Source organism: Nipponia nippon, unplaced genomic scaffold (genome assembly GCF_047370975.1).
Source record: "Nipponia nippon isolate SJK-2023a ecotype South Korea unplaced genomic scaffold, ASM4737097v1 scaffold_9, whole genome shotgun sequence".
Taxonomy (NCBI): domain Eukaryota; kingdom Metazoa; phylum Chordata; class Aves; order Pelecaniformes; family Threskiornithidae; genus Nipponia; species Nipponia nippon.
In genome coordinates, this window is record NW_028262413.1 from 39,950,906 (window position 1) to 39,970,074 (window position 19,169).

General features: G+C 39.9%; 1 protein-coding gene across 2 annotated transcripts in view; it reads left to right on the forward strand.

Moving 5' to 3' along the window:
• The first annotated feature begins 15,640 nt into the window (after positions 1 to 15,640).
• The window catches only part of CTXND1 (cortexin domain containing 1), a 34,651-nt gene continuing 31,122 nt past the window's right edge, over positions 15,641 to 19,169 (forward strand). For both annotated transcript variants that reach the window (XR_015701346.1, XM_087744023.1), the window contains exon 1: positions 15,641 to 15,868. The gene's annotated coding sequence lies outside the window, so the exon portion shown is untranslated. The remainder of the gene's footprint in view (positions 15,869 to 19,169) is intronic.

Here is a 19,169-nt window from a genome sequence, read left to right on the forward strand (position 1 = left end):
AGCACCAAAGCTGAATAAAACATTTAAAAAAGCATAATGTTACTAGACTGTTAAGGTCTCTTGCTTATTTGCTTCAATATTTTTGCATCTCTGTTCCCACACGGTTGACACAGGCAGTATATTTGGCTGGTGACTGTGCAGCATTGAGGTATTCTAGCTATCAAGACTTACGTCTTGCATTCTTCATTTCCTTTAAGGACAGTGCTTGCAGCTAGGAAGACATTTGGGCTTGAAAGTCTGACTCATACAAGTAAACCTTAGTTTCACAGAGTCCAGATCACAGAGGCAGAAGCAGCAGAGAGGGATGGAGTGAGTTGCCCATCTTACCTGTAAGTTAATGAAGGAATAGCATGTCTGTTAGCATCGGTGCAGTGCTTAGGCCAATGTAATTAATTTTTTTTCTGAGTCTACTCCATTGATGAGTAGAAGATTGATATAAGATAAAAAATAAGACATAGATTAGTTTATTAGCAGTAATCATTTTTCAGATAGGTTCAGTCGATGAATCCACTTTCCCTGAGGAGAAGGCATTATTTACTGTCATCTAGATAAATAAGAAGTTTAACTTTGGATCTACAGAAGAGCTCAAAACCAATTCATACAAGGGAAACCATCATTTGGATGGAAACAAAAAATCTGAGATATTGAGGCAAATACACCCCTGGTGCAAGGATGAATACCAAGGAAATGAAAGATCTGAGACGCAAAGGTAAATACAGTCCCAGCGCAAAGATTCCTGACTAATCACTAATTCGTATTTGTAATGAAAAAGAGTTTAGGATCCACAAAACTAAATTCTGGCATTGGTTATGTCATCTCTGATATACTTTTGGAGACAAATAACAGCTTATTAGTAAGAGTGTGCTAAACCAATGATCCCTAAATATGAGGAATGCGGAGGCAGCGGTATTGTTGCATTACTGTCTTATCTGGCAAAAATAAGAAATAATATCTACCCAGACATTAATTTGGCTTTGACACAGAACAGCACAAAGTAAAAAAATATTTCTTTCAGTCCAGTGGAATTACATCTGACCAGCATTTCCAGAAATGCCTTTCAAAAATCCCCTAATAAACTCAGTGGGTTATGAAGTAATGTTGGATAGCAGACACAGAACAGCAAGAGGTAATAATATATGTTGATGGTTTTATTTACTTACTTCTGACACAAGATTACTGTTGGAATACATGCTGGAAGAAGAAAATGCATGGACAGATACACTGTGTTTCTATCCTATGGATCACATTAGAGCAATTTGGGAGAAAAACAGGGAGCCAGATTATCAAAATAGTGTAAGTGGATGAAAGTAATTTCTTTCTGTGGAGTACCTTCTTTGAGAATGGGTGTCAGAAGACAGAGCAAATACATTTTTACCTTGATGTTCAGTGAGTGTTAGTAGGATTAGATATTTGCATAAAAAGATATTTTGCAATTTTATTGGAGCTAGGACAGCCTTCCCTCTATCCAGCAGTAAAAATTATAGCTCAAAATTAAGAATTTTTTTTTTCATACATATCAAGGTGCTATGTTCAGTGAGGTACTGTGAAAGAAACATAAAAGTAGACCCTCCCGATCCTACTCACGTACTGTCTCCTGGGAATAGACAATATATTGTTCGTTGTCAAATAGCAAATGAAATTTATAAGTGGATTGAGTCTTCAATACCTCCAGCAAGCTGTTATGAAGTTCTTGATAACCTGTCCTACCTATTTAAGCATATCACCATTAATTTATCTATTCAGATACTTATTTAGCCCTTATCTCTGTCTCCCATGCTCTCTGTCACTTTTCAACAAGGCACAGATCTTTAAAAAATGTATATTTAACCCCTAGGCGTATCTTCCTGTCCTTTATCCAGCTATAAATGACATCAGTGTCAATGGGAAGACTCCAGATGACACCAGCCAGAGATGCTGAGTGCTTTTGATCATTAAAAATGTTTTATTATTTATTTGTAATATTTTTTTCCCAAGGAAAAAGGTTTTTGGTGGTGAGTTCAAACAATTCATTACATTTGAAAACCAACCACAATGTTTGGTCCTGCTATGCTGAATAAGAGTAGAAAAAAAAAGCAAGAGAATTCATGGGAAAGGATCAAGAAGTATAGATGGAACCAAAGCAAAAATGCGTCAGAAATCCTGAAAATCACTGTTGATGGAACTTCCCTGAACTTCCCTGAAACCAGACATGCTGCTCCCAGTTCTCACACCCCTGAACTGGCATCCACTGGTGCTGCAGAAGATGTTGTTCCCATGTTTGTAGCCCCTACATAAACATCTCTAAATGCAGCATATTTATCTTTTTTTCTTGTCAGGCCCAGAGGCCTTCACGGGGAAAGGTCACTGAGGGTTATGGCTGGTTCAGGGCATTTGAGTATTAAAATACCATGCTCACAACTGACTCTCCAGTCCTACCCACTTGCTGACCGTACCTGCCAGGGTGTCAGAGTAGGCTCCCTGTGAGTACTGTGCAGAGCCAGAAACATCAGTGTCATCTTTTTTTTCACTCACCCTTCAAGACTCACTTTTTCCAAGCCCACATGTTTCTTCCAGCGAGGATGCTGTTGAGTAATGAATCGGAGCTGTAAATCTGTGACGATTTAAGACCTGGCCTTCCCATGGGTTTCACGAAGCTGTCAATGGCTCCTTTGTGATGGCAGTTTCTTGGGAGCAGTCCTGAGCCTTCCTTTTCCCTGCCTTGGGCTGAGAACATGGTTGGCCCTCAGCCAAGATGCAGAGAGTTGCTTAGGTGGATGTTAATTTTGAAGAGGCAGATGAACGAGGATAATACGTCACTCTGAAAATTCTGTGGCACAGTATTTCTGATAGACTTTATAATCCTCTGCTGTATGAGCTAGCATAGTTTTATCTTCAACGGAAACATTAAGCTACAGAGATGGACAAAAAATGAGCTGTTGCATTGCTCAATACTGCATGCTAACATTAATCCGTGGGTGGACCTGGACATCTGAGCCCACATTGACACAAACTGGGGCAGATGTGTGCCTATAACACAACTGGCACACATTCATTTTATTGAGGAGAGAGGGAATGGACTCAGCTACACCATAAGGGTCGTTAGCAACTGCTCAGCAAACTGAATTATCGTTAAGGTCCACTGGGAGAATTTTAAACATCCATAAAAATGCGATATTTATTCCAATATCCACCAAAGATTCAATCCAAAATGTTGATCATTCGCCACAGCTTAGAAGCATATTTAGGGCTTTGCGTTCCAACTGCACGTACTCCAACATGGAAGTCACTATCGAATGATCTCTGTTCTGCTGTGGGCTATGGGTTTTTTACTGCAGAGGGATTTCCTCTCAGAAAACTTAGTATTTTCCTGAAGATTTGAACAAGAAATTCCAACTCCAAAAGCAATAATTCAATACTTAAGTGAATCCCACTTGGATGAGCTGTTGTTATTATTTTGTAGCAAATATTTTTGTAGCGTGTAGTGGCCAGCTCATTGAGACATGAAGATAATGACAATCCTTGCTCCATGGAGCCTGCGGCTCAACTGACAAACCCTAGCAGATAGAGGAGACAAATCTGTGGGATGGGATGGGAGGCAGGCACAATGGGATTCCAAAAAAACCCAAACAAACCCTAGCCAGGGAATCAGCTTCCAAAATATTTATTAAGGTTTTCAAGGCTTCAAAGATAAAAGAGTCATTCCAAACATAAACTCTCATCTCACACAGACAATGCTTGTACTTACATGCTGTTGTCTCAGCGAGGTTTTGTTTTCAGTAGAAAACCTTATTGCTTTTAAATATTGTTGCCGGGAGTTGAGTTAGCAGATGTGAGGTTGACTGCAGAGAAGTGCTGCATTTGGAAGATCACAATTAGTTTACTAAAGGGCTGAGTATGGCTTGCCTTGGCCTGTATGGTTAGGATCAGTGTTTAAGGAAAGAAAGAGGAAAAAGAGGAAAAAAGGAAGGGAAAAGAGGAAAAAGGGAAGGGAAAAGAGGAAAAAGGGAAGGGAAAAGGAAATATGTCACAATCACATTCAAACACAATGTGTTCAATCTAAAGGGACTTACTTTCCAAACAATTTCAATGCAATGTATTCTTTTACTTAGAGTTTAAGCAAACCTTGAAGACTTTTCTTTTTCCACCAGCCAATAATGGACAGAAACAACAGTAATTACTGCAGCTCAGCCAACATGCAGTAGCTTGATGAACATTACTTGATGAACAAAGATATTAGCACTTTACAGATCCTTATAAGTAAAGCTGACAAGAAATTTCTCCACTGTTTAGAAAGAACAGTATGGCTAATTCAGGGAAATATTAGCACAAAAAAGGCTGAATTCCAAACTATGAGGAAATTTCAGCTCCAAAATCCAGTTTTAGAGTTTGTCCTCTTCCTTGTCCACTGAAAATCAAACCCCATCAAAAGCCTGGGTATCAGTGCAAATCCTTATGGTAATCAGATATTTCTAGTTGCCATATGCCCAGGTGCAGTAGGATTTACTTCCACCTGCTGCTGAAATAAGCACTGTGCAGGAGTGAGTTGCAGCCCACATTTTCCCCGTCTGTTCAGTTATCTCCATCTTTGGGCTCGGCTGCATTCCCTTCCTTTTTCAGACTCTTCCTCTCATCCCCAGGCAGCTGCTCACAACCCACTCCTTCCTTTCTTGTTCCAACGCAGTCCTTTTAAAATTCATATTCTTTTTGATCTCTGGGCTCTCAGACTTGGCAAGCCAGCTGTGTAACTGCCCGGGGCCTGGAAAATAGCATTTTCCCAACTGATTATTGAGTTATTGTTATTTTAACTCCCTTGAAGTTGTTTACCCCAGGTATCGTGTCTCGATCACTGTTTTGTTGCCCATTGGTTTCCATCTTCTCCCAGACTAAACAGCTTTCTTGGACTTAACTCTATAAATAATCTTCACATGCACAGGCTGAAGCATATAAACTCTTCATGAAAGCAGTATACTTAATCCCCCTGGTTCTCCAAACCACAGTAGTTAAGATCAGTTATCTAGAACGTTATACTAACAATTCCCGGATTTATAGGTTAGATCATTGGTGGAAAAGACTTCTGTGCTGCAGGGTCTCTGACTCTTGAATTTGCTTTCCTTTGTAGGTCTTCTCAGCTCTCTGCTATTCACATGAGTAGGGGGGTGAGGGGGTAGGCAAGTCATCACCTGAGGTATTGTATAAGTAGGTATCTTCCTTCAAAAAATTCCTAGCAACCAGAGCTTTCATGCTTTGTAAATTCACTTGCTAGAATTTTCCCTTTGTTTAACATTTTCTAATTTTCTAACACTTCTGATTCCCTACCTTTTTTTCTCCCCCCCCCTCCAATTTATAATATTTTCATACCGCTTCTTTTTAGAAACCATTTTATACCAGGAATATTTTTCCAATATAGCCTGAGTTTTTTACTTTTTTAGATTTCTTTTAAAAAGTGGGGGGAACCAAATACAAGAGAACACTTCTAGCATAAAATGGAAAATATTTTTCAGGACTTCTTAAAATATACTATTTGTGGGTAGAGCAATGCACTGAATACAGAAAACACAACATCCTACTTCTTTGCCTAATTCCCCACTTCTGCTACTTACAATTGAAATGAGAGACACTTAAAACTGAAGGAGACAAGCATAAATACCCGGAAGAGGAAAAAGAGCTTGGAAATCCATTTCCAGTTTTCTGGAAAAGCATAGCCTAAATCAGCATGTATGTCAGATTTAGCAGCTGACATGTACAAACAGATAAGTTACATGGTGAACACCCCTGACATGAAGTTACAAAAAGTTGCAGTGGGAACAAAAGAAGAGATAGGGCTGCAGCAACTGCTGTCATTAGCTCTGTCCTGTTCAGGTCCACATAACACTGTATTAAAATCTTTTGTGTCTTTTGAAACCTTCAATATGCCCCTGTCCCCAGTCACAGCTACCAAGGTGGCACATTACAACAGAAGCAGTGGAGAAAGCCTTCCTAAAGTAGCCTGGATCCATCCGGAGTTAACTTGTCCTATCAACACCGGCTGCTCTCTTCACACTTAGTGCAAAGCTGAACAGTTTTCTCCTAATTCAACATCGAGGTGGAATTGCAACAGCAGGAGTTTTGTGGTACTTTGTAAGAAACTGCTGGAGCCACTGCAAAATCCACCCAGACAAAATATCCAGCTGCTATATAAAATGTAGTATCTCATTGCAGAATTAGGAAATGTTCCTTTGCAATATGCAGGGAAACTATTCAACATGCTGGTATTTATAAACAGCCACACATCATGGTCATGAGCTTCTGAAGAACGCATTCTTTCCAAGAAGAATGTCAATGTTAATCCGCTAAAGAGCGAGTGGTTGAGTGCGAGAGACGGTGTGAACGTGTGAGCGCGGCAGTGCGGCATGGCTGGCAGGAGCTGTGGCAGAAGGAATGAAGCGTGGCTCTCCACCCAGCCAGCTGCCAGGGCTTGCTCGCCTCCGGCCCCCAGGTAGTCCAGCAGCTGGATCCTCGAACCCCTGACACCAGTAAGGTTGAAAGCCTTGTGCATTTGATGAACTGCACTGTCTTGATACAAAAGAGATAGGTGAGAACTGTAGCACATAAGGAACAGCTTCGGGACTGTATTTGTGCACTGACATTAAGGCAGAGAGAAGTTCTTTTCCAGCCTTTGAAGACTTTCTGTTGAGCCACTTTTGGGGTAGGGTGTGGAAGCAGATTTTGGGATGCACTTGAGGAAAAGTCTGTCCTATGTCTTCAGATTCTCTTAGACAACGGGACTCACTGAGAGGAATTAATTCTCTTTTCCCTGGCACATGATGAAAAAATCCATCAATGTGTTCTGAGTAGCAGAACAAAGTAAAAGTTGTTATTGGTGTGCAAGGCTTCTCAGAAATGGATAGAACAAGCTCTGATTCCCTTCTTAGCTGAATCATGAAAGAGAAAGTCTGCAAAGGGATTCCCATGAAGATTTCTGTCAGTCACACTGGGATGGTTTCTCTGGTGTGAACAGGCTCACACTCAACTGAGACAGGACTCAGATTTTTTTCTGCGTTTTCATTATACTAAAATATCTAGCAGCACTAAATAAATAGCAAACCTCACTTATTTTTTCAAATTTGAAAAGAAGTTGCAGGTCACTAAAAAAACTAAAAGCTCAAAAACCTAAAAACCATTCTATTACAACAATGAGGCTGAGGTTTAGAGGGATTTTTTTTTTTTTTTCTGGTCTTTCAATTTGTGGCAGAGATTTAAAAACTATTTTAGTAAAGGACAGATAATCCTAATATGAGCAGAAATTAAAAGAAATTACTTCAGCAGTGGACCATTCACAGACACTTGGTCATAAAACAACAATCAGCTCATCGTTCTTAATGTTATTCTTCTTTAGGGAACTGAGCTTTTTGTTTGCTGTAATGAAGTGTTATAATTGAGCTCAACTTTACTGGAGTCACGCTTTTTTCTCAAACAGATGAGAAATGGTGATTTATTCTGATTAAAAACAATGCTTGCAGCAGAATAAATGTGCATGTGATATAACCAGGTCCGTCTATGTGTGTAAAAAAATTACATTCTATTACTTTTCTTTTATATTTTCTCTTTCAAGGAAAGGCATTTAGTTTTCATTGCTAATATATGCTGGGCATAGAAGATTAGATGGCAGATATTATAATGAAGTGTTCTTTGTTTACAGAAAAAATTGTGTTCATGATTTTTTAATAATGCTTGACAGTTTCATCATAAAGAAGTGAAGGTCGTCATGCCTGAGGCCTGAGGTTGATTTATTTTGTGATTAAACTGAGCTGATTTTATTGGAACTAGTAACAAAGTTTTCTTGCATCTTTTGCTATGACAGTGCAATGCATGAAATCCTAGTGCACCAGCTGTATCCCTCAGAAAACTCCTCATTATCTGAATGCAGCCTTTCCTTCCCTTGCTTGTTAACTTTTAAGGCTATAATATTTTATAAGGAGCTATATGTAGTAGGTAAACCAAGGTATAGGGGTATCTCTGCTCTTCCCTCTACATCTACAGCTCTGATCAGAGCTGATCATTTGTGCCAAATCAAGCACCGACTTATAGAACAGACTAATATATAACAGGTACAAGAGCGAAATAAAAATCCTATTCATGCTGCTTGATCACAGGACCATAGTGAGGTTTGTGGTGTGGCTAGATAACAAGCCCACAGGTGCAATTTAAATACCATCTTACAAAGCACATCAGATAGAAAACCTGAGAGATAATAGTTCTTTTCTAAATTGGGCTTGGCATACTGTTTTACAGCACCCCTTGGAAATCACAGAGGATAAGCCTAGAGAATGATGATGTCTAATGAAAAAAATGGGAAGCATGTAAGTGCTGCCTTTCATATGGCCAAAAAATGCCCTACAGAACGAAAAGGACTGTGACGGCAAAAGAGAGACATGTCCCACCCAAAGCCCATCACCTGTCAGCTCACTAACGGCCGGTTCCTAGCTTAGTTGCACTTCCAGAGGAGCATCAGCCCCACTGAAGTAGATTGCAAAACAACCAGTGAGCTTGGAGTTTACAATTTCTCCATTTGGATCCTAGGTATGCTTTTTACATCAGCAAAAGAAATCTGGGGGCTTGAGGGCTGGTTATCATTTATACAGTGGTTTGCTTATAAGCACAAATCAAAACCTCAGGAGGGAACCGAGTGCAGGTGGGACTTTCTTCTCCCTTGTGCTAAAGACCAGGTGTGTAAAAGCCATGGCATTTTCCCACTGAACACGATTCTTTTTTGAAGGTAAGTTTGAATGGAGCCAGAAGAACATTTTCCAATAGACATCAGTTTATAAGACTGATTTCGTATTTTCACCACTGCTTAGGCAATACGAGGTTGTCTTTGTACAAAAGAGAATCATAACTTCTCTCAGACATTTCCAACCTTTTCTTAACCCAAGTCCTTAGCAAATATTTTTTTCTCCCTTGCTTCATGCTAAGCTAAAGAGAACAACAGTCTGACTTTTAGGGTTTTTTTGGAAATGCCTTCAGACTGTTTTTCAACCCAACATGCCTATAGATATTCCCTTTGGCAATGGGACACACTGGAAGGTTTATGTTCTTTTAAGATATTTTTCCTGTCGTTCTCTGAACTACAGCAAGATGCCTGCTTCTTGCACAGAAACTCCAAAGCACCCGTGGCAGGAAGGCATGATTTGCTCCCTAGGAAAAAGAAAAAAAAAAAAGCCTTCCATTTGGCATGATGAACCATTTTTTGTTCCAAGTCCATATTTTCATTTTGGTTCTCCCAGCCATAAATGTCTTGTGATACTGAGTAACAACAACATAATCTGAAAATTATGCACAGTTGAATGAGATCGTTCATAGCTGTTATTCCTCATCTATGACTTACACATTCCACATATGATGCATTTTTTACCTGCATACTGTTCCAAGGGATACATGCCATCCACAGTGGTAAATATTTGAAGGGAGCCTGGCGTAATGTATGACCCTATTACCCACAGGTCTTATGATCCATCCTGTAATAACCTATTTTTGGTTTGAGATTGTTTCCCTCTCTTAAGAAGGTCTAACTTACTGTAATTATTTCCTGATTTAGTTTTGTTTCCTAGACATCTTAATTCACGAGTTTTTAGTTGTTGCTTAATACCAAGTATTAAAAGCAGATTCACACCTATTAACCACTTGATGTATCCAGACATTAGCTAATAAGCTAAAATTCATGTGTTGAAACAAATTCTAATAGTCTGGGTCTGCCCTCAGAGGCCATCTGAAATGAGCAGAAGACTTACTTTCCCATCACTTATTTCAAGTAAGTCCCAGGTCACCAGCTGCCAGAGTAGGAACCACAGTCATTTTGACTCGGTTCCACTGAGAGACTGCACACATTGGTTTCTGCAAAGGAACAAGATCTATCTGATTTCATGAGGGCTCATTAGCTCTCTGCTCAGCGCTCTCTGCCCCATCATACAGAAACTGTAAAGACGGGAAGCAATCCAGTTCTCTCCTGGAGAAACACTGGGCTACTAAGATAACTCATAGGTGTTACTTTTTAACATGCAATAGTAGATTCTTTAAAGCATTGCTGGCACAAGACCACCATAACCCATGTCAGACAGCCTCAGAGAGAGTTATGGACCCTCAAACCTGAATTTCTTTCTCATCCCAGCTCCTCTAAATTAAGTTAGAAGAACATTAATGGGACACCACGGGCACTGCACTTGCCTTTCTCTTTGTAGAAGCTGGCTGCATAGAAGACCCATTTTACTAAATCCTTCATTTACAGCCAGATTGTTTTCTCTGCTATTGCACTTCTTTTGACCCAGTCTTTTGAGCATTTGACTTCAGCTCTGAAGAGAATAAGAATAAAGATGCACATATAAGGAGCTCATCAGATCATCTATTTTCCCAAAGATACAGGAGAAAGAGAAAAAAATCTTTCTCAGAAGAGGTGGTTCAATTTTTGTTCTCTTGGAGGCTTTTGGGAACTGGCTACATAAAAATAATTTAGTTTATACCTCTGAATTTTCAATACCAAAGGAAGTTTGATAGGTAGAATTAACTCTGCTCAAATGGGAAAGGAACTTCATTATCTCTCACTGCTGTGCAATAAATAACTGTCACAGAAGAGCAGTAAGAGACTGGTCGCTTGTCCTAGCTTCATCCCGCGACTTGGACCAGAGTTGCGAATTGCCAGCCTCTGTCCTGGCACAGTATGTGATAGCTGGGGCTGTGGTTTGTTGACAGCCCCCAGGTCTCACTTTCCTTTTTTCTTCAGCATACCCAAGAGGCAGCTAAAATGCTCTCTTCTGAAAGGTCACAGCACTCTCCTCAGTGCTGCTCTGGTCTCTCAGTGCTCCTGGCTCTTGCCACAACCACCTCAAGTTCTCATCCCCATGTTGGCAAAAGGAAAACCACACCACTTAAACTATCCTTCAGCCTACGATTATCTCTGGTCAAGTCAAAAACACCTCCAAAATGAACACATAGGCCTTCAGATTTTAATATCAATCAGTTCCCAAAAAAATCCAGCAGCAAGATCCAAATGCAAAATGTGTTTGGAGAAAAGACATTCGCTGATCTCATGGACAATCAGGGCTGTCTGCATACCATCCAGTTCACATCATCTGCTTTCCTCAGTAACACTCCGCTCTCCTTACCCTCATGCTGAAATATAAAACCGTAGCTTCCCACGGCTCCATAGTACATCCTCTCAGAGCACATATCTTTGCCAAACTGAAGGATTTTTAGGGCTGGGCCTGCCTTTTCATCACCTGTGAAGGGACAAATACATTTTTGGGCACAGGGACTACAACTTTTGTAAAATGATCTTGAATATTCTGTCAGACCAAGTTCAAGTTCCATGATCCCACTTTCAGTTTTACTGGGGACATACCTGGATTTTCCCATGAGACAGGAGCATTTCCCCTCATTCTTGACTGAGAGAGAACGATCATATAGGAAGGGTAAGAAAATGAAAGTTGAACTCATGGCTTTACATGGAAAGTATTGTGGATGAAAAGTTGTGGATTAAATAACGCATTTTATTTGTAGCAAGTCAGTAAGAGTAACAGCATAGACAGTAACAAAAGAAGAAAAGCTGAAGCAGAGTATAGAAGAGTATGCAATCTGCTAATGTAAGAAAAAAATATAAGCTAATTAAGATATTGGTCCCCACAGTTGATTGCCCCATGAAATTAGAAAGCGTGTCTCTAATTCAAATGAGATGCTTTCCTGACTAAATACTCAGTTCCTTTTGCTCCTCATCTCTACAAGCTGTAGTATCTCAAATGGAATAGGATGAAATCAGTTTAAGAAAGTTTTGGGAATGTCGTTCTAGAGGAGACAGGCATGACTCCTGTGCATTCGCTGTTACGGGGTGTGCCTATGTAGGCGTATTCAGGAAAATTCAGCTGAAACAAGTAAAGATGTGTATTTAAAGCAGATTCCTAAAAATTGCATTCCTGTTTAGTTTGTAGTTACATGCTTATGTTGAAAATTAAGGTGTTTATCATTCAGCTCAGGTTAAATTATTCTGAAATAACAGCATACAGATTATCAGCATTATAGTTATGAATGGGTGCCCATCCCACACATTAAACACAGTTTAACTGTTTCATTCACAAATCTGATCTCACACATCAAACAAAGTATTAGCGTCCTAAGTCTTAATTTGCAAATATCTAATTTTTATAATCGCTTTTTGTCTAGGACACAGTATCAGGCAGGCTTTCCACTAATTATTAACATACGATGTGTAGTAAGGAAGTCCTTTTTCCAGCGCTTGATTTCTCTGGGTTGCAGTGAGCAGCTGACCACAAAGCCAGCTGAAAGATGATGAAGCAAGAGAATATTTAAAATTTGAATTACATAATTTCTTTAAATATTTAAGGAAAAAGGATGATCTTTTGCCTAACTCTTTGGAAGGAGGCACTGACCTTCCTCATTGGCTTTTTGGAACCTGGCGTTGTGCTCTGAGACTCAAAGTGACTTGAGCAGGCTTGGCTCAGTCTCTTCCTCCCCATGTTTCTGTTCCCCACCTGAAACAGAAGTGCCGAGGTCATCCTTCTGCAGACACTGGCCTCCAGCTTAGCTGCCCACTGTGCAGGCCATGCTCTTCACCTTGCTGTACAATACCTACCACAAGTTATCCCAGGCTATCGCCACGGCTGTTAAATGCAGCCCCAATAAACCTGTCCTATATTGTAACACTGAGTAATTCAATAAAGGTATATCCAGGCTGCTCCCAAATTCTTTTAAGCTTATGGAGTCTGTTCTTAACACAGCTATATTGCTGCTGTATTAATCTTTACATATTTAGGACAAACAAATAAATAAATTTACAATAAACATAAATTAATACGTGAACTATTTTACTTTTCTCATGGACAAGCACTCTGCACTATATGACTCTCTTCAATATTACACGTCCAGAGTCAATTATAAGCCCTTTATGTTTCCCTAGCAGGAAGGTTAAAATTCAATTCTCTTTTATTGCAGTTTGCAAATATAATATACTCTCCAGCTGGCTTGGAAAAGCTCTTCAATTAAATCATCTTGTGCAACACTGCTTCTTAGTCGCTGGTACCTCCCTACTCAACAACAAACCCCACACTTCCAGGGTATTTATTGGTCTGTTCCTTAAATGTGATAGTTATTTTACAACATATTTATTTTTCATTGAAATGACCGGATAGACAGTTTTGAGGTGTTGTTGGTTTTTGTTTTGTTTTTTTTTGTGTGTGTGTGGGGGCGCAACTGTGCTTTTAAATTTAAAACGTCTCCTAAAGGCTTTGAGTCAATGCTGTCGTCCTTTGTGCCGCCCCCCAGTAAATCAGTTGCTTGGTTCTTCTTGTTTTCAGGGCTTAAAATACTGTTACTAGCAGAAAGTAAAGTGATGTGTTAGCATAGCAGAGTTTGCTGTGTTATTGAGCTGAGGCAAGGAGCCCAGAAAACTAGAGGAAAGTGATCTATTGAAATCTATAATCCTTCCCTCTGCCCTCACCACAGCTCCAGAACGTGAGATTATTATGCTTGTTAGAATAACTACTTATCTGCCCATGGCCAGGGCTGGCGTCTACTGGAATGTTAAAAAAGCCCGCACCTAATTACTGTGCTGACTCAATTATTTTTGTCCAACTCAAACTTCAAAGAAATCCATTATAGCTTATCCCCCAACCAAGGAAAGTAAATGGACTTATTGGAAGGATCAATATGCTCCAAAAGGGTGACAGAGGAATAAAGAGGAGAATTTGAGTGCCTTTCTATAGGGTCCTATAAAAGCTGAGATCCTTCAGCAGGAGTTAATTGGTTCTGCTACCAACACTGCACCTCCCAAATCCGGCCAGGTTTTCCTGCTCTTCTTGCAACAAGGCTGTCACCTGCCAGTCCTGGTTGTTACACGGCTCCATCGTTTTGTCTGCTTTGCACTGGATACTCCTTGGGACAGGGAGTATCTGTGTGTCTTTTCTCCACTTTAAGAGTTAAGACACGCACGCCTAATACATAATTACTATATGCTACAAGTTTAAAATTCAAAGCACCTTTGTTGGTTCTTACTTTCTATGACTCAACAAATTTGTTACCTTGAGGTGCTAAACACAGCTGTGAGCACAAGAGAGAAAAAAAAGGTCGGTTTTTCTACTACAGGGGTGTCCTCTCATTTCATAGAAACCCACTGATGCTGACACTGATATATTGTGTGCTGGTTTCCCCTCTCCTCTGAGATGTTATTTTTGTGAAAGAGCAAACCAGCACCTTTCCAGCAACATCTGTCAGCCAGGAAGACTGAGTATCTTTGGCATTTTCACAGGCAGAAATTACAGCACTGGAAACAATAGGTACGGTACCAATGATGCTGAGGGATACGGTAGAAAGCTGCATTGATACAGAAATTCCAGAAAAAGCTGAAGTCCAGCTAATAAAACACTTTCCAAAGGAAAGATGTGACATGTTCTTTCTAGATGCCTGTCCTTGTCTGCCCTTTTTCTAAAGGATCCAATTAATATTCCCGCAAAATTTATTAGCCACACTGTTTTGGCGGCTGGGATTTCCCCATGCTGTCAGAAAGGATAATCAGCCCCCGGGAGTCCTCAAAGCCATTACTGAGGGGGTTAAAGCCTCCTCTCACCATCGCGAAGCTGCTGCTGTTCTCATGAGGTCTTAATGCTCCCTTCAGTGGCTGAGAAAATCTCCCCTGCCCAAGGGCCTTAGGGGGATGAATGATTCAACATCTTACACAACACCCAGTCTTAAGAAATCTTAATTAATGATTGCTGTGTTATATATTGGGGCACCTATGTGGAGAAAGCATTGCATTTTTACCTCCAGGACTGCAATCTATTTGTTTCCACAAATTTACCACACATGGTTAGGCACAATTAGCACCAGCAGGTCACAGGAGGCCTGGGTAACAGGCAAGCACAGCACCAGAATGGGTCTTTTCTCCCGAGAGTCCCTCTGAAGGTCAGGGTTGGCGTAGGCGCAGTCCGCCTTCACAAACTGCTTGCCCGTACACCTCGCTCGAGCTGGTTACAGGGAAAGCGAGTGCAATTCCCCCACGGCCTCCCAAAGGGCCAGAGTCAAATAGTCACCATAGTGAAAAAATTAGGATCCCTAATGAGAAATTATTTACTGGGGCTCTTGCTTTTTCTGCCTCTTTATTATTACTGCTCGTTATTTTTACCCTGCCAGCATGCCGTGGAGACCAGTCCCCCCACCATACAGTGACAGACACTCTACAGACAACGGACAAGGGTGACGGTCTCTCCTTCAAGACTAGAACAGTGCTTGGAGCCTGTTAAATCTAGGATGTTAATCTGTGAAGTTTTAGGCTGCTACTTTTTGACTGTACCCTTTATGTAAGCGGAGCTGGTACAGTCCGTTTCAGAGCTAGGAAAGCCCTCCCCTTCCCTTGTACTTCTGAAAAATAGAAGATTAAGTTCAATTGAAAGAGTTCGTTCATCAACATTTAAAAATGCATTGGCTTGAATTTGCAATGTAAACTCAAGATCTGTTTGAAACATAAAAAACAGCATTCGGCTGCGAGTTACAGAACAGAACACCTTGCACTATAAAGAACTCTAAGATGAAGGCATCCCCAGCCCCTTTGCCTTTAAAATGCCATGGAAGCACAGAGGCTTTCGGCAGAACACCTTATCTGCTCTCAAAAGCTGTGACTCTTCATCCTTTCGTTATGAAGACCCAGGGGATTGCTTACTTAGCATACACCAGAGGCAATGGATAGGGTGAGCAGTCACTGCAGCCAGAAAACCCCAGTACAGAGCAAAGGCAATTACCCTCCACATGCAGAGACTTTGGAGCTGAATTGTGCTGAATAGAGAACCCCTCCAGCTGAGAGAGCCATGTGTGCCCGGGAAGAGCAGCCACTTTCGCTCCGCTGAAAAGCAATGCAGTAAGTGACTCGGATATTGCAGCAGGCACCGGTTCCCTGGGTTAATCAGGAGCTGAAGCCTTGCAGCTTTTGCTGGGAGAGAGACAACCTCCAGTCCGGGAGCAGTGTCAGAGCTGCATGATTGTTTTTTTGTTGTTGTTTCTAAAACAAGTGAAGGAATCGAGCCGATACGCAGTGACACTAACTGAGTAATTTTGCATTGTGTGGATGTGTGTGTATTGCAGGGGAGTGCTTGCTGTATGGTCCTGTGCTGAAGTAGTACTGTTAGGTTTGTATCTTTTTTCTATAGTCATGTTTGACAGTGTTTAAACAGAGATGTTGCTTAGTAACTTAATGCCATCGTACATTTGTGTGCCCTTTCTTAATTATACAGCATGCTTCCGATGCTTGGGTGCAAACTATTTTCTGTACTATTACTCTAATGCTGGATTTACAGGGACCGTGCCATGGGATAATGATAAATTGTAGATTGCAACTATGTGAATGAGTGCCTTGATGATGAATAACACTTTATTTGACTTCAGCAGATATGGCTAATTTCTAGCTCGAGGTAAATACTTCAGTGTGGTCTGAAATTGCAGATGCTTTTTTGTAGATAAATGTTTATAAGCAGTACTTTATCATAGCATAGATATGGTTTTCTTCAGATTCAAATGTTCTCTTTCTGTACTCTGCAGTAACAGCTTTCTATTTGTACTGGGTAGGAGAGGGAAACCATGATTTAAAGTTTGGCTTGTAAGAGGAATTTTTACATAGTTTGAAAGTGTTTGCAAAATTCGAATTTGGGCAATAACTGCAGGCCTTTGGAAGAAACTCTGTTCAGCATTTAAAGCAAATTTGACTATGCAGGTTTCGTTCTGTTAATTTAGGGACTAATATTAAGCTGCATTCCCCTGGTTTCTTGATACAGCTTTCTCAGTGACTTACGAGGCTCTGGCTTTAGAATAACTGCCTGCCCTGAGAATAACTGCCATTTTGGGCTTCAGGCATGTTTAACTCTTTAAGACAATGCATGCTAAATTTTTTAGAGAGCAGTACGTGCAAGTGCCGATTCTTTTCTTGCTTTTAAGTCAAATGTTAATATTAAATAGCCATTGATTTCTTGTAAAGGAGCACGAATGAAAGCAGTCTAATTTTCCAACTCAACTTTTGTTTAAAAGTTGGGGTTTATTTAGTTATTGTAAATTGTTGGGAAACATATAGGAAGTCTTTACATTATGAAGAAAAAATTTCCTCTTTGATTTATCTTTGTCATTTTAGTTTTGGCCAAAATTTGTAGTGTCACTTTATTAAAAGGGATAATTCTCAGAAATTAGGCAAATGAAGTTCAGTTTCTGCTGAAAGAGTTTTTGCAGGGATGCTGCTAAGGATGTATATGACGTTTAGTCCCAGGCACAGCTAAAGACACTGAGAAATACCCTGGAAGTTATCGCGCCTTTCCACTCATATGCAACATGCGTGTCTTGGGGACTTTTCTCCTTGAGATTGATACTCAGGTGCTGACAAGGGCTATTGCCTCCGACACTGCAGTCAAGAGAATTTCCTCCTTTTTGCCTAAGAGAACCCTTGTGACATATGGTGCTACTGAGTTGCAATCGTTAAGATAATGAGCAATTAATAAGTGATAATTATTCTTCATTAGCTGTACAACTTTGAAGATGGACAAATCTATGAGGAGGGTGAATCGCATCTGAATCTGATCTGCTCTCCTCCTCCCTTTCTCTCCTATCCCAACTTCTCCCTTTCTGTTTACGAGCATTTGGTAGGTGTTATTGTTGTTCTCATTTAAGGACCTGAACCTAAAATCAGTGTAATTTTTCCAGTAACGGGTTCACGATCAGTGTGTATGTCAACTGTCCCCGTTTTCTTCATCTAGATATCCAGCAAAGCCAATAATGAATTTGGAACGTACAAGGATTTATTATAAGGTAGCTCTAAATAAGAGTTATAAACCTAGTACTGATTCACCTACCTGAGAGAATAGCAGGGATTTTACCTGTAACTAGAGTGTGCTCCCAACACGCAGTTTTGATGACATTATCATCAGACATTTTCAGGTAAACTAATTCTGATAATTTAACAAGCTACTGTTTTCAAATTATTTTCTCTGAGGAACAAAATGGGGGGAGGAAAAGCAATGCAAATAAGAGTCGATATTGGGAAGATACTGGATTCATAATGAGAATCACAAGACGAAGAGAAGGATTATAGCTGGTTTTATGCCTTCATGCAATTCTGAGTCTCTAATCAAAATGTGTCTCCTGAAGTGGAACCTTAGAATTATTTGCCAGATCTTATTGTTCATGTCAAATTTAAAATGGCAAACATTCGGTATAAAATCTAATTTCTCAACAGTCTAGAATAAGTATATTAGTAAACAAAAGTTTTCAATTCTTCATCCTGTCTTTTAAGTAATCCTGGCAAGAGCCTTGCCTCATAAGTCAAGTTCACTTTATTGCATTGCAGTCTTAGAGAGATACACACAAAGGGAAGTTTACTAATTTTAACTTACATTGCCAGTAATGAGTTGCAAGTCAATTTAATGAGCAGTAGTTGCTCAACATTTGTAGTCGCCTAAACTACTTCAATTCACATCACTATCTCTACCACTTTTTCACTTGTAGAAGGACTGGCGTTTCCTTGCAATATGAAATACGATTGCACCATCCTGTCATTTAAGTACCAGAACAAAACTCCCAGTACAAACCTGTGTAAAAGAATATACAGTGGGTGGATAAACATGCTCCATAATTTCAAAGCACAGTGAAAAACTGTGTCATAGTTGCACCAGGAACTAATGGTGCAGACAACGTTACATTAAAAGATAGGACTTTCGGCACCTTCGCAAAGAGATAAGCTTAACTGTATTTGTACAAGAGTAGAGTTTTTTTCCACCGTGCTTAGTAGAGCTGTCATGTTTGTAAAGAAAAATATCTTACAGCCAGTGATGTCCAAAATGTGCCACATACATAGTCAATACTTTCTTTGACTACAAAAGAAAGGACATTTTCTTCCCTTCCTGTTATTCAAGGGTAGACTTTCTGACGGTGTCAACTACTTAGGTATGCTGCATAATAATTCTTTTGTTCATATGTATGAAAGCAGATCTCTTAGAATCTTCATTATACTTATCTGCTGTGAGCATCAAGATTGAATTTAATTGGAATTTTAAAAAAAATTAAAATATAGGCTTGGACAATCCATTTTCAACAACAAAATGAATATGCTATTATTTGCTACTATCACTTCTTACCAAGGGCAATTGCTTAATACTCTGTAATAACTACAATTCAGAATACTT